Source organism: Bubalus kerabau, chromosome 4 (genome assembly GCF_029407905.1).
Source record: "Bubalus kerabau isolate K-KA32 ecotype Philippines breed swamp buffalo chromosome 4, PCC_UOA_SB_1v2, whole genome shotgun sequence".
In the NCBI taxonomy this organism is placed as follows: Eukaryota; Metazoa; Chordata; class Mammalia; order Artiodactyla; family Bovidae; genus Bubalus; species Bubalus kerabau.
This window is the reverse complement of record NC_073627.1, coordinates 148591792-148607921: the sequence shown is the minus strand read 5'-3', so window position 1 is coordinate 148607921 and position 16130 is coordinate 148591792. Positions and strand designations below refer to the sequence as shown.

Sequence of the window (16130 nt, the reverse complement as noted above, 5' to 3'; positions counted from 1 at the left end):
TCAACAATATACCCTTTAAAAATAAAAAGAATTGGCTTAATGTCTAACATTTAATGATGAAAGCATTATTAGACCACCCAGGAATTTTTGTTATGCTATGATAAAAATTAGCAAAACTTTAAAAACTCTATTAGGAGAAGTAATATAATTTATTATGTCCATAAATATTCATGTACTGGAAATGGACCTAGATTAATAGAACTGGGTTACAGGGTTCAGTAGGGTAAAACTAAAGAAATTGGATAAGAAAATGCAGAGAAAAATATCAGCCTTTTAAGATTTCCTCTTCCAGAAATGTTGGAAAGCACTATTTTTAATAGAAGCTATTTTTAAAATTTGGGCCTTAAAGAAATAATGTGAATTTTTTTTTTAAGTCACTCAGTCGTGTCCGACTGTTTGCAACCCCATGGGCTGTAGCCTACAGGGCTCCCCTGTCCATTGGATTTTCCAGGCAAGAATACTGGAGTGGGTTGCCATTTCCTTCTCCAGGGGATCTTCCCAACCCAGGGATCAAACCCAGGCCTCCTGCATTGCAGGCAGACACTTTACCATCTGAGCCACCAGGGAAGCCCTAAATAATGTGAAAGTAGTTTTTTAACAACGAATGTTCTGCTACAGAGGGAAATTCACTGCTTGCGCTCATAAAAGAATATATTTATTAGCATAAAAGAGATTACAGATACAGACTCCTTGAATTCATGATCACAGGAGCAAGATACCCAGTTCCCACTCACGGCATGAATCTCCTCTAGAACACACCTGCAGAGTCATCCAGTGACTATCTCAAAAACCCCAGGTATTTTTAATACTGTTGAAAGAAAAGCAGCAATCCAAATGCCAATCAAGTGATGAATGGAAAACAAAATGTGGTATAGCCATACAGTGGAATAGTTCAGCCATAAAAAGGAGTAACACACTGATACATACCAAAAAAAGATGAAGCTTGAAAAAACTATGCTGAGTGAAAGGAAGACACAAAAGGCCATATATTATATGATTCCATTTATATGAACTGTCCAGAACAGGCATAACCACTGGGACAGAAAGTAGATTAGTGGTTACCAGGGGCTGGGTAAAGGCAAAATGGGGACAGATTACTAATGGATAAAGAGGTTCTTTTTGGAGTAATGACAAAATCCTTTTTAGGATATTTTAGTTTTCTAAACAGTGGTGAGGGCTACAGAACTCTGTGAATATACTAAAAACCACTGAATTGTATACTTTTAAAGGGCAAATTTTACGATATGTGAGTTACATCTAAATAAAGCTATTATTTAAAAAGTGGGGGGAAAAGAAAAGCAAACTATTTAAACAAAGTTTTACAGTGGTTTCCTCTTAAGTGTCCTACAGAAGATAAAAAATCTTATATAATCTAGATTAAAAGGCTCAATAAAAACAAATGATAATAGCAAGGATTCTTATAAGCTTATATTCTAAAGGGACTATTTTTATTTATTTTAATAACTTTATCTATTTATTTTCAGCTGTGCTGGGTCTTTATTGCTGTGCAGGCTTTTCTCTAGTGGTGCCAAGCAGGGGCTACTCTCTAGTTGGGGTGTGCAGGCTTCTCATCGCAGTGGCTTCTCCTGTTGTGGAGCAAGGGCTCTAGGGCACATGGGCCTCATTAGTTTTAGCACCTGGGCTCTAGACCACAGGCTCAATAGCTGTGGTACACAGGCTTAGTTGTTTCGCTGCATGTGCGATCTTCCTGGATCAGGGATCGAACCCGTTTCTCCTACACTGGCAGGCAGATTCTTTACAACTGAGCCACCAGGGAAGCCCTAAAGGGACTATTTTTAAAAGATACACATTGATTTCAACAGGAATTCACAATTAAAGAATTATGCCATGCTAAGTACATGTCTCCTTTCAACATGGCATAGCATTTCAATCTTGGAACTTATTTTGAAGACAATTTCAAAAAATATTAGCCTTGAGTATTTGTTTAAAACAGTAATTCCCAAGCTTTAGTCACCTAGTCATGTTGAGTATTTTTGCCATCCTCATATCAACCCACACAGACCCTGATGCTGGGAAAGATCGAAGGCAGGAGGAGAAGGGGGTGACAGAGGACAAGATGGTGGTATGGCGTCACTGACTCAATGGACATGAGTTTGAGCAAGCTCCAGGAAACAGCAAAGGACAGGGAAGCCTGGCACGTTGAGGTCCATGGGGTAGCAAAGAGTCAGACATGATGAGTTACTGAACAACAACAACACTCCAACTGTATTTATTAAATATTTTCCTTCAATCGACTTCACCATAAATGTTGTTGTTGTTCAGTAACTCAGTCATGTCTGACTCTTTGCTACCCCATGGACCACAATGTGCCAGGGTTTTCCACCATATACTAAAATTCCAACTATGCCTATCCTTGTACCATTTTAAATCATCTTGCATATAATTCAAGAAAACACTGGTTGGGGAAAAAAAACAAACAGCTTTGCCTGGTAACATAGCTATACTTTAAAAAGTGACAGGGACACTAGATGTTCAGAAAACCACTTTTAGGATGTTTCTTTTTTATAAAGTGAGGCACATGGTCAGTGGGAGCAACAGGGCTGGCGCTGAGAACAGTGCTGGGGTGTGGCAGGGATGGGGAGCAGAATGTACAGGAAATGGTGGGCAATAGGCCTCCATGAGGGAAGCAGCGGAAAGAACAGGGATGCCGGGCCTTCTCTACAAGCTCTTGGACACTCTGTGATATTACTGCTACCGTCACATTCGGCTTGCCAAACAGAGTTGAATTTGGCAGAAGGACGACTGTCTGATAATCAGATGGGGCTTTTTCCTGAACCAGCTTCTTTCCTGTTGACACTAGTCCTAGAGGTTATAGCTGCTGCTGCTTCTAAGCTGCTTCAGTCGTGTCCGACTCTGTGCAACCCCACAGACGGCAGCCCACCAGGCTCCTCTGTCCCTGGGATTCTCCAGGCAAGAATACTGGAGTGGGTTGCCATTTCCTTCTCCCCTCAAGAGGTTACAGCTGCTGCTGCTAAGTCGCTTCAGTCATGTCTGACTCTGTGCAACCCCATAGACGGCAGCCCACCAGGCTCCCCCGTCCCTGGGATTCTCCAGGCAAGAACACTGGAGTGGGTTGCCATTTCCTTCTCCAATGCATAAAAGTGAAAAGTGAAAGTGAAGTCGCTCAGTCGTGTCCGACTCTTAGCGACCCCATGGACTGCAGCCTACCAGGCTCCTCCGTCCATGGATTTTCCAGGCAAGAGTACTGGAGTGGGGTGCCATCGCCTTCTCCGCAAGACGTTACAGAGACGCCCACAATTAAAGTAGTGACTCCAGGGCAAAGAGGAGGCTGGGCTCTGCTACACCTGTTCCTCTTGCCTAAAGAAAATAAGTTACATTTCATTTTGAAATATTAGTACCATTGGTGGCTTGAAACAGATTCCAAAGAGGAGCTTATTTCCATTTCTGATGGAGGGATGTGACCATACCACCTCTCCTCAAAAACACTCACATTGAAGACACTAGAATTTTTTTATCATTTTCTTTTTATTCCCTTTTCCCACTGCAGAGGGAGGAACTCTGTTGACAGTTATCCATCCTAAGTAGGTGAATCAAGAACATGCCACTTTCTTTACTCTCCTTCATTTAAGAAGCCCTAACTGAATTCTGGAATAGTGAAGTGACTTGAAAGTCACTCAGTCGTGTCCAACTCTTTGCAACTCCATGGACTATACAGTTCATGGAATTCTCCAGGCCAGAATACTGGAGTGGGTAGCCTTTCCCTTCTCCAGGGGATCTTCCCAACGAAGGGATCAAACCCATGTCTCCTGCACTGCAGGTGGATTTGTTACCAGCTGAACCACAGGGGAAGCCCCTGGAATAGTGAGGTATACAGAAAGATAGTAAGTGAAGGCTCTCTCCAAAGAGAACAGAAAAAAAAAAGCTTCCTGCTCCATTTTTTATTCATTGATCATTTTCCTGAAAGCTAGATATAACAACTTTTAAAAATAATTCAATGCAAGAAAAATATAAATTTGTTTACTCCTGACCCTGACAGTGACCTTAGGGTTCTGGCCAGTAGACTCACTGACATATTATTTCTTAACATCCTTGATGCCATTTAGACTTTGAGCACATGGCTTGGAGACTGGAAAGATATACTTGCCTCATATTTTCTCAAGCTAATATATTCTTTGACTGTGTGAAGCTTTGATATGTAGCCCCATGCCTGTAAAGATAGGCTTCCTAAAGATCATTCAGAGAATATATAAGAGTACAAAACATATAAGTCTGATTGGTTTTGTGTTATAATATTACACTGTCAAAGTGGTCTTTGGGAGCATTTTGACCGAGGAAGACTACTTATGATTTCTCAAAGAATTTCATCCCAAGCATCAAATTCCAATGAGCATTATACATTCAGGTATCTTCATTACTAGCAATTCTGACTCACATCTGTAAATATCCTCAGCAACTCATGAGAACACTTGTTTTATAGCCAGATAAACTGCAGTTTTTCTCAGAGATCTATCACAGTGTTTCTCAAAGTATGATCTGAGGATCACATGCACTAGAATCAAATGGGAAGGTACAGGCTGGTGGGAGTAGTGCCTGTTAAAAACATGTTCTAAAATATGACACAAAGGAACTTATTTATGAAACAGAAAAAGACTCACAGACATAGAACACAAACTTATGGTTACCAAAGGGGAAAGGAAGTGAGGGAAGGATAAATTAGGAGTTTGGCATTAGCAGTTACAAACTACTATATAAAGCAGATAAACAACAAGGTACTACTGTATAGAACAGGGAACTATATTCAATATCCTGTAATAAACCATAATGGAAAAGAATATGAAAATTTATATATATATATATATATATATATATATATGAACTGAGTCACTTTGCTATATACCAGAAACTAACACAACATTGTAAATCAACTATTACTTCAGTTTAAAAAAAACCAGATTCCTAGACACTATGTCAGACTTATTAAATAAAAATCTCCAGGGATAGCGGCCAGTAATCCACATTTTAAACAAGATGGCCAGGTAATTCTTATGTACCCTAATGCTTCTGAAATACTTAAGCTATTTGAACCAACTCTTGCCATCATGAAACCACAAAAACAGGATTCTCACAAGTCATTGCATATATAAAGTATATATTAAAAAAGACTCAGAATAAATATTGAAATGGAAAAGAAGGCAAAGTGAATAGTTCTCTTCTATTACAGTCTGGCAGAATTTAGATTTAGTGTGAATTGCAGCCATGAACAGGAAGTATTCTCTACCTATAATACAAGTGTTATTTGTTATTCCATTATCTATAGTGAAGATATCAGTATCTCTTCTGTCTCTCAGTCTGAAATAAATGCCATACTTACATAAAGATTAAAGGATGCTCCAACACTCAGTTACATCTTCACTCATTCTTTCTCAACATTGTGACTTGGCCACCACAATTAGGCAAAATGGTTCTCAACCACTTTGAATTTCCTGGGCCAGTGATTTTCAAACTTGACATACATTTAAAACCATCTGAAGATCTTGTTAAAATACAGACTACCATTTGTATTTACAAGTTCCAGGTAATACTGATACTGCTGGTCCAAAGACCAGACTGGAGAATCACTGGCTTAACCTAACTCTGATCTCCTCCATTGAGTTCAATGATACTAAAAAAAAAAAAAATTAAAAAAAAAAAAAAATCACTCCATCTGGCAAATGCTCTAAACACAGTCACAGGCCTTCTTGTGTAGGACTCTTGCTGCTCAGTATCTTCAGGAAGTTCCCATCATTCAAAATTTGTAGTATGAGCAATAAGCTTGTCCTTTCTTGGCAGCTCCAGCGATAAACACCCTTCCCATTCCTCCCCCAATCCCTGGCCTGTCTGACCCTACTTCCTACCCTAAAACTGCACTTTTAGGAAAAGCTGTAGAAAGAACAAGAGGTGCATCTGTTCCTGTCTTAGGGGAACTACACTTCCTTTAGCTGGAAATCAAGACAGGCTCCCTCCATTTAGTGATTTATCTGATGACTGTCACAGGACTACAACTGCACAGACAAACTCAGGAAAAAGTACAGCATCTGGAGGCACAATCAGTCAAGTATCCACTCAAAAAATTGTCTAGAAATATGAACATTCAGATCTCAATATTTACATGCTGGTCCTTCTTAAGAATAAATACATAACAGATTTCTCCATTCAGAGACAGGTCCAGAATTTATATAGTACAAGTGGGTGGGGTGCCCCATTCTCTCTAAAGCTTTCAAATTTATCTCATCAAGATTTAAAATGTATTCCCAGCATTAGGTCTAAGTGGTGAATTGCATATGTATATCTTTCCCAAGAAAAGATATTTTGATAACTTCCTACAAAATGAAAACCATTTGGGAGCAAGGTAAGCACTGATACAGCTTAAATATCTTTAGAAGGTCTTCAGGAGCTCATTTATTTTTTCAATTTGAACATATAACTAACAGCTTGGGGACCATCTTAAAATTAATTAGGAAGTTTTATAGGTAAGGCTAAACAGTTTATTTTTCTTTGAGATGATGATACATGCTGAAGAAAAAAGTAAACCTGGAGAACAAGTACACCAATAGGGGAAGATACTTTAAAAGTGTTGGCCATAAGCTAAATATTGCAAATTCTGTACAACATTAATAATTTACTATATATGATAAAAAATATATGATTTCCTTAATCACTGTAAGAAAATGACTAAATACCACATATACTATAACCATGGCATTTCCAAAACCCAGAACACTCACTTTACTAAGAAAAGAGGTTAAGCCAATGCTTTGAATCAAAGAGATGTCCTATAAATAAGAGTCTAAATCCTCAGGCATCTAGTTGCTCCAGTGTAACCAGTGAAGTATCTTAGATTTTTCCAAGTACTGAATATGGGTGCAAACCGAGCACACAAATGGTTTAATGTAATCTGCCATTAGAGAGCAACTGATGGATGTAATGTTGCTGCTTTTTACCACCAACTTCTTTGACAAACTCTTGTCTTCTGGCATGCTGTTGTATTTAGCATAACATTCATTTTCATGGTTTGGAGAAAGCAACCCATTTTTCCTTTGAGGTACTAGATGCTAAACACCAAAACAAATCAGATCCATATGATATGAAAAACAACTGGTTACCATTCTTTTTCTCTGTTTTTTGTCTGTGCTGGTCTTGTTGCTGTGTGCAGGCTTTTCTCTCGTTGCAGTGAACAGGGGCGACTCTTCCTTGTGGTATGCGGGCTTCTCATCATGGTGGCTTCTCCTGTTGCGGAGCACAGGCTCTAGGCACATGGGCCTCAATAGTTGCGGTGTACAGGCTCAGTAGCTGTGGCTCAAAGGGCCCTAGCACATGCAGGCTTCAGTAGCTGTGGCAAATGGGCATGCAGGATCTTCCCAGAGCAGGGATTGAACCCATGTCCCATGCATTGGCAGGCAGATTCTTAATCAATGAACCACCAAGAAAGTCAATGATTATTATTGAGGTAATTAATCTTAGAAATTTCCATACTTAAGTGTGGAAATAAGGTCATAAAATATTGTTAATAACCAGCAGAGGATTTAACTATTATAGGCTATTCCTTGCTAGAAAGTGATTTTTATACTTTGGGTTGGCCAAAAAGTTCATTCAGGGTTTTCCATAAGTGCTTACAGGTAAACTTGAATGAACTTTTTGGGCAATCCAATATCAAATAGATCAGCTTCCATGAAAAATAATTTGTATCACATCCCCCTGCCATGTGGATAGCCACATGGTGACCGGGTCCTGCTCTCTAGCAGGTCAGCAACAGACTCACACCACCCCCCAAGCTCTGAGCAGCCAACCACACCAGAAGCCTACCCAGCCTCCAGTAGACCTGCAGCCACCACAGGCGGTAGATGTGCCTACCACCCTGCCCACAGCAGTCTGCCTCACCACAACAGAAGGGCATGCACAGCTCACACAGGGGCACCCCTAGAGCATACTGCTCTGGTGACCAGAGGGGAGTGCGTTGCTGGATCCCACAGGATGTCTCCTACATTGAGGCCACTTCCCCAAGATCAGGAGACATAACTGAACTATCTAATACATAGACATAAACAACAGAATTGGGCAAAATAAGGTGACAAAATAATATGTGTTCCAAGTAAAGAAATAAGACATAATCTAAGGGAAAAAAGTGGAGATAAGCAATCTACCCAAAATGAGTTCAAGGTAAGGATCATAAAAGTGCTCAATGAAGTCAGAAGAAGAATGGATGAACACTGTGAGAATTTCAACAGTTAGAAAATATAAGGAAGAACCAAACAAAGCTGAAGAATACAACTGAAATAAAAAATACATTAGGAATCAACAACAGATTAGATGATACAGAGAAATGGATTAGCAATCTAGAAGACAGAATAGTGAAAATCAACCATGCTGAACAGGAAAAAGAATTTTAAAAACGAGGACAGTTTAACAGACCACTGGGAAAATGTCAAGCATACTAACATTCATATTGTAAGGGTTCCAGAAGAAAAAGAGAGAAATCGGCAGAGAACTTAGTTGAAGAAGTAATAGCTGAAAACTTCCCTAACCTATGGAAGGAAACAGATGAGCATCTTAAACCAGATAAACCCAAAAAAGTCCATTATACATACAACAGCAAAAATTAAAGAGAGAATTTTAAAAGCAGCGATAAAAAAAGCAACTACTTGTGTCTAAGGAAGCTCCTATACGACTATCAGCTAACTTTTCAGAAGAAACTTTTATAGGCCAGAAGGGAGTGGCAAGGTACATTCAAAGTGATGAAAGGGAAAAATCTAAAACCAAGAATACTCTACCCAGCAAGGTAATCATTCAGATTTGAAGGAGAGAGAGTTCTACAGATACAAAAAAGCTGGAGGAGTTCAGTACCACTAAAGCAGATTTACAAGAAATGTTACAGGGTCTTTTCTAAGTGGAAAAGAAAAGGCCACAACTAGAAATATGATCATAAATTATAAAAGGGAAAATCTCATGAGTAAAGGGAAACATATAGCAAAAGTAGTAAATAGACTGCATATAAAGCTAGTAGGAAGGTTAAAAGACAAAAGTAGTAAAATCACCTATATCCACAATAAGTAGTTAAGAAATATACGAAACAAAAAAATATAAAAATGTAACATCAAAAACATTAAACTTGGTTGGGGGAATGAGCAAAACTGAAGGATGGTTAAAATGCATTTAAATTTAAGAGATCATCAACAAATATATATAGATATAGATATAGATATAGATAAAGATATAGACATAGATATATGTGTTGTTATATATGAACCTCATAATCACAAACCAAAAACCTCTAATGAATATATACACAAAAAAGGAACAAGAATCCAAATGTAACACTAATAATAGTCATAAAATCACAAAAGAAGACAGCAACAGAAGAAAGGAACAATAACAACAAAACTACAAAAGCAAGAAGAAAATAAATAACAAAATACCAATAAGTACATATCTGTTGGTAACAGTTCAATTATCAAAACTCCTCAACAAAATACTGGCAAACGGACTCCAACAATAAATACATTAAAAGGATCATACACTATGACCAAGTGAGATCAAGTGGGATCTCAGATGCAAGGATTCTTTTAATATTTGAAAATTAATCAACATAATACCATTTTAACAAATTGAAAAGTAAAAACCATATGATCATCTCAATAGATGCAGAAAAAGCTTTTGATAAGATCAAATATCATTTATAATAAAAACTCTTCAGAAAGTTGGGCACAGAGGGAACATATTTCAACATAATAAATGCCATATATGACAAACCCACAGATAACATGATACTCAACAGTGAAAAGCTGAAAGCATTTCCTCTAAGATCAGGAACAAGACAAGGATGCCCACTCTCCCCACTTTTATTCAACATAGTATTAAAAGTCCTAGCCACAGCAATTGGAAAAGAAAAGAAATAAAAGGAATCCAAACTGAAAAAGAAGAAGTAAAATTGTCCCTGCTTGCAGATGACATGATACTATTCACAGAAAATCCATGGGGAGGGAGGTAGGAGGGGGGTTCAGGATGGGGAACACGTGTACATCCGTGGCAGATTCATGTTGATGTATGGCAAAACCAATACAATATTGTAAAGTAATTAGCCTCCAATTAAAATAAATAAATTTATATTTAAAAAAATTAAAAATAAATTTAAAAAAAATCCTAAAGATACCACCAGAAAATTACTAGAGATTATCTATGAATTTGGTAAAGTTGCAGGATATAAAATTAACATACAGATTACATTTCTATATACTAACAACTATCAGCGGAGAAGGCAATGGCACCCCACTCCAGTACTCTTGCCTGGAAAATCCCATGGACGGAGGAGCCTGGTAGGGTGCAGTCCATGGGGTCGCAAAGAGTTGGGCACGACTGAGCGACTTCACTTTCACGCATTGGAGAAGGAAATGGCAACCCACTTCAATGTTCTTGCCTGGAGAATCCCAGGGAAGGCGAGCCTGGTGTGCTGCCATCTATGGGTTCGCACAGAGTTGGACACGACTAAGGCGACTTAGCAGCAACAGCAACAACTATCAGAAAGAGAAACTAAGTAAACAATCCTATTAACTATTGCATCAAAAAGAATAAGATGCCTAGAAATAAATCTACCTAGGGAGGCAAAAAACTTGTACTCTGAAAACTATAGATAGTGAGGAAAGAAACTGAAGATGACACAAACATGGAAAGATATACCATGTTCTTGGATTGGAAGAATCAATACTGTTAAAATGACCATACTATCCAAGGCAATTTACAGGTTTAATGCAATCCTTGTTAAATTAGGAAGGCATTTTTCACAGAACGGGAACAAAAAATTTTTACACTTACATGGAAACACAAAAGACCCTGAATAGCCAAAACAATCTTGAGAAAAGAGAATGGAGCTGGAGGAATCACACTTCAGATTATACTACAAAGCTACAGTAATCAAATCAGAATGATATCGGCACAAAAACAGACACATAGGCCAATGGAACAGGACAGAAATCCCAGAAATAAACTCACACACTTATGGTCAATTAATCTACAACAAAGGAGACAAGAATATAAATGGAGAAAAGATAGTCTCTTCAATTAGTGATGCTAAGGAAACAGGTCAGGTACATGAAAAAGAATGAAATTAGAACATTCTTCAGCACCATACACAAAAATAAACTCAAAACGGATTAAAGACCTGAATGTAAAACCAGATACTATAAAATCCTAGAGGAAAACACAGGTAGAACATTCTTTGACAAATTCCAGCAATAATTTTTGGGTCCATCTCCTAGCATAATGGAAATAAAAACAAAATAAACAAATGGGGCCTAATTAAACTAAAAAGCTTTTACATTGCAAAGGAAACTATAAACATACCAAAAAGATAACTTACAAATTGGGGAGAAATATTTGCAAATAATGCTACCAAAAAGGGATTGAAGTGAAATCATGTCTGACTCTTTGCAACCCTGTGGACTGTAGCCCACCAGGCTCCTCCATCCATGAGATTTTCCAGGCAAGAATACTGGAGTGGGTTGCTATTTCCTTTTCCAGGGGATCTTCCCAACCCAAGGACTGAACCTGGGTCTCCCGCATCGCAGGCATATTCTTTACCATCTGAGCCACCAAGGAATCCCAACAAGGGATTAATTTCCAAAACATATGAACAGCCTATACAGTGTAATATCAAACACCCAATCAAAAAATGAGCAGAAAACCTAAATAGACATTTCTCCAAAAAAGACATACAGATGGCCAACAGGCACATGAAAAGATGCTCGTTATTAGAAAAATGCAGATCAAAACTACAATGAGGTATCATCTCACATTAGTCAGAATGGCCATCATTTTAAAAAGTCTAAAAATAAATAATGCTACAGTGTGTGTGGAGAAAAGAGAACCCTCCTACACTGCTGGAGGAAATGTAAAATATACAGCCACTATGGAGAGTATGGAGGTTCCTTAAAAATTAAAAATAGACCTACCATTTGATCCAGCAATCCCATTCCTGGGCATATATTCCAAGAAAACTCTAATCTGAAAAGATATGTGGACCCCAAGGCTCATAGTAGCACTATTTACAACAGTCAAGACATGGAAGTAGCATAAATGTCCACTGGTAGATAAAAAGATAAAGAAGATGTGGTATATATGCAGGTGTGTTTGTGTGTGTGTGTGTGTGTGTGTGTATATATATATATATAAAATACTAGTCATAAAAAGAATCACTTTGCTGTATACTTGAAATGAACACATCATTGCAAATTAACTATACTTTAATAAAAAAAATACTTGAAATGTAAATGGACTAAATATTCCAAAGATCAAGGCTTTTAATATCACCTACTTACTTCTTATTTTGCAATGACAACACTTACAATAAGAAAGCCTAAGTCTACTTATATCCATTGATAATATGTATATTTTTAATGCTTTGTAAAACAGGTGTTAGTACTCATTCTTAATGAATAATGTAGGATAAGTTCATTAAGATAAGGCAAAAATACAAATTTCACTGAAGTCTGGATTTATCAAACAGAAAAAAAGCATATTTGAAGGCATATTCTATTAGTAATTTTTATTTTGCTTACTGGGACCACTGTAATTACCTCTAAATCAACATTGTATATACATAATTATATGTTCTAAATAAACAGGAAACAATAAAGAGCAAGTGGGAGAAGAAAGGGAACACCTAAGAGGTTGCAAGATTTAAGGATAAGCTGATATTACTTCAGACAAAGACTGAGATGTTCAAACACAAAAGAAATGTCCTGAAATTCAGTCACATAGTACAGAACCAAGGGATTTTTGAAAAGTGGTATACTTAGAGGTAAATGATCACAAAATCAGATCAGGAAAACACTGCAAAAATAAATAAGCTGGATGAATTCCAAGACTTTTTATTTTATTTATTTTTAAAGATTATTTTTATATGGATCATTTTTAAAGTCTTTATTGAATTTATTACAATACGGTTTCTGTTTTATGTTTTGTGTTTTTTTGACCACGAGCCATGTGGGGATCTTAGCTCCCTGGCCAGGAATTGAACCCACACCCCTTGCATTGGAAAGTGATGTCTTAACCACTGGACTGTCAGGGAAGTTCACCATCAGTTCAGTCCAGTCGCTCAGCCGTGTCCGACTCTTTGCGACCCCATGAACCAACTGCAGCATGCCAGGCCTCCCCGTCCATCACCAACTCCTGGAGTCCACCCAAACCCATGTCCATTGTGTCCAGTGATGCCATCCAACCATCTCATCCTCCATCATCCCCTTCTCCTCCTGCCCCCAATCTTTCCCAGCATTAGGGTCTTTTCAAAAATGAGTCAGCTCTTCACATCAGGTGGCCATGACTTATTTATTTATTTATTATGGCTGTGCTGGATTTTGGTTGCACCACACAGGGTCTTCAATGCTGCTTATGAGCTTTTTCTACTCGTGGGGAGTGGGAGCTACTCTCTGGTTTGTGATATGCAGGCTCCTCATTGCAGTGGCTTCTCTTGTTTCAGAGTGCAGGCTCTAGGGCACGTGAGCTTCAGTAGTTGTGGCACAGGGGCTCAGTAGTTGTGGCACATGGGCTTAGTTGCCCCTTGGCATGTGGGATCTTAGTTCCCAGACAAGGGATAGAATCTGTGTCCCCCACGTTGGCAGGTGGATTCTAAACCACTGGACCACCAAGGAAGTGTCCCCCTCACTACAGCATGGTGGTACAAGGTCAGGAAACTGACATGTTAGAAAAAGACTTGAGTAACACTTATTGGATAGAGTAAGAAAACAAACATCTAGAAAATCTTAATTCTGATGTTATTTCAGAAACTCTCAGGCTGTCTTACAACTGCTTTTCCAACCTGCTCTGACTACGTTTTCTCTCCCAAAATTACCTACTCAGTGCCAACAATCTTCACCTTCACTGCACTCCGCAAACCAATAGTCCATTCTTGAAATTTTTATTACTTGGAATAGCTCTATCTCTGAAATATGTAATTTCCATATTTTTATCTCAAAACACAACTTCCTATCTCCCTACTCTTTCTCTAGCTTACTTGACAATTCTTTTATTTATTGCATTGAGACCTCAGTCCCTCAGTTAAGTTCAGTTCAGTCACTCAGTGGTGTCCAACTCTCTGCGACTCCATGAACTGCAGCACACCAGGCCTCCCTGTCCGTCACCAACTCCCGAAGCCTACTCAAACTTATGTCCATCAAATCAGTGATGCCATCCAACCTCTGTCATCCCCTTTTCTTCCTGCTTTCAATCTTTCCCAGCATCAGGGTCTTATTCAATGAGTCAGTTCTTTGCATCAGGAGGCCAAAGTATTGGAGCTTCAGCTTCAGCATCAGTCCTTCCAATGAATATTCAGGACTGATCTCCTTTAGAATGGACTAGCTGGGTCTCCTTGCAGTCCAAGGGACTCTCAAGAGTCTTCTCCAACACCACAGTTCAAAAGCATCAATTCTTCAGTGTGCAGCTTTTTTTATGGTTCAACTCTCACATCCATATATGACTACTGGAGAAAAACAGAGCTTTGACTAGACAGACCTTTGTCAGCTAAGTCAGTCCCTCAGCCTTCTGATTATTTCCAATCCATCTGCTCCTCTGACTGTAAGGTAGTGGTTCCAATTGGAAGTGATTTTGCCCCTCAGAGGGCAATTGACAATGTTTGGAGACACTTTTAGTTGTCACAACTGGAGGGGGGCTGTTAACTGGCATCTAGTAAGTAGATGTCAGGGATGCTGCTGCTGCTAAGTCACTTCAGTCGTGTCCGACTCTGTGCGACCCCAAAGACGGCAGCCCACCAGGCTCCCCGGTCCCTGGGATTCTCCAGGCAAGAACACTGGAGTGGGTTGCCATTTCCTTCTCCAACGTGTGAAAGTGAAAAGTGAAAGTGAAGTAGCTCAGTCGTATCCGACCCTCAGTGACCCCATGGACTGCAGCCTTCCAGGCTCCTCCATGGGATTTTCCAGGCAAGGGTACTGGAGTGGGGTGCCACTGCCTTCTCAAAGGGATGCTGACCATCCCACAATGCACAAGACAGCCCCTACAACAGAAAATTATGTTTCTAAAGTTGAGAATCCCTGCTCTATGGTCCTCTTTAGATAGCTGGTCCGTTCCTCAATCACTCTTAGAACATTTCAACCTCAATTCTCTTGCTTTTTCATCCTTCTGACACACTTGTTTTACAAAAACATAATCCTCAACCAATTAAATCCTCAAAATTTTCTACTTCTAAACTTGGTGCACTGAGCTCAACAAAAGCAAAACAAACAAACATGTTACATAATCATAAAAGTAGCTGACACTATGTATTGAGATTAAACCTCAGCAAAATGCTCAGCATTAGCAGGCAGGCAGTTACCTCTTCACTCACTTTTTTTCCTTCTATGACTATTTTAAACTCTGTCCCATCAATCCCTCATCTTCCTCCAAATCAAACACTCAATATCAGCAACTTCAGTTGTTTCACTAAGAAAAACGAAAAACAAAGGAGGAAAGGAAAGATACAGCCATCTGAATGCAGAGTTCCAAAGACTAGCAAGGAGAGATACGAAGCCTTCCTCAGTGATCAGTGCAAAGAAATGGAGGAAAACAATAGAATGGGGAAGACAAGAGATCTTTGCAAGAAAATTAGAGATACCAAGGGAACATTTCATGCAAAGATGGGCACAATAAAGGACAGAAACAATATGGACCTAACAGAAGCAGAAGATATTAAGAAGAGGTGGCAAGAATACACAGGAGAACTATACAAAAAATATCTTAATGACCCAGATAATCAAAACGGTGTGATCACTCACCTACAGCCAGACATCCCAGAGTGTGAAGTCAAGGGGGCCTTAGGAAGCATTCCTACAAACAAAGTTAGTGGAGGTGATGGAATTCCAGCTGAGCTATTACAAATCCTAAAAGATGCTGCTGCTAAAGTGCTGCACTCGATATGTCAGCAAATTTGGAAAACTCAGCAGTGGCCACAGGACTGCAAAAAGTCAGTTTTCATTCCAATCCCAAAGAACGAAGTGCCAAAGAATGGTCAAACTACCACACAACTGCACTCATTTCACATGGTAGCAAGGTAATGCTCAAAAGCTAGGCTTCAACAGTACCTGAACCAAGAACTTCCAGATGTACAAACTGGATTTAGAAAAGGCAGA

The 16130-nt window shown here is 38.9% G+C and overlaps 1 protein-coding gene across 4 annotated transcripts in view; it reads right to left on the bottom strand.

Moving 5' to 3' along the window:
- The window catches only part of AOPEP (aminopeptidase O (putative)), a 423521-nt gene that overhangs the window by 394359 nt on the left and 13032 nt on the right, over positions 1-16130 (bottom strand). The window contains exon 2 of one of the 4 annotated variants that reach the window (XM_055578991.1): positions 7125-7248. The exons of the other annotated variants lie outside the window; for them this stretch is intronic. The gene's annotated coding sequence lies outside the window, so the exon portion shown is untranslated. The remainder of the gene's footprint in view (positions 1-7124; positions 7249-16130) is intronic. 4 annotated transcript variants of the gene reach the window in all.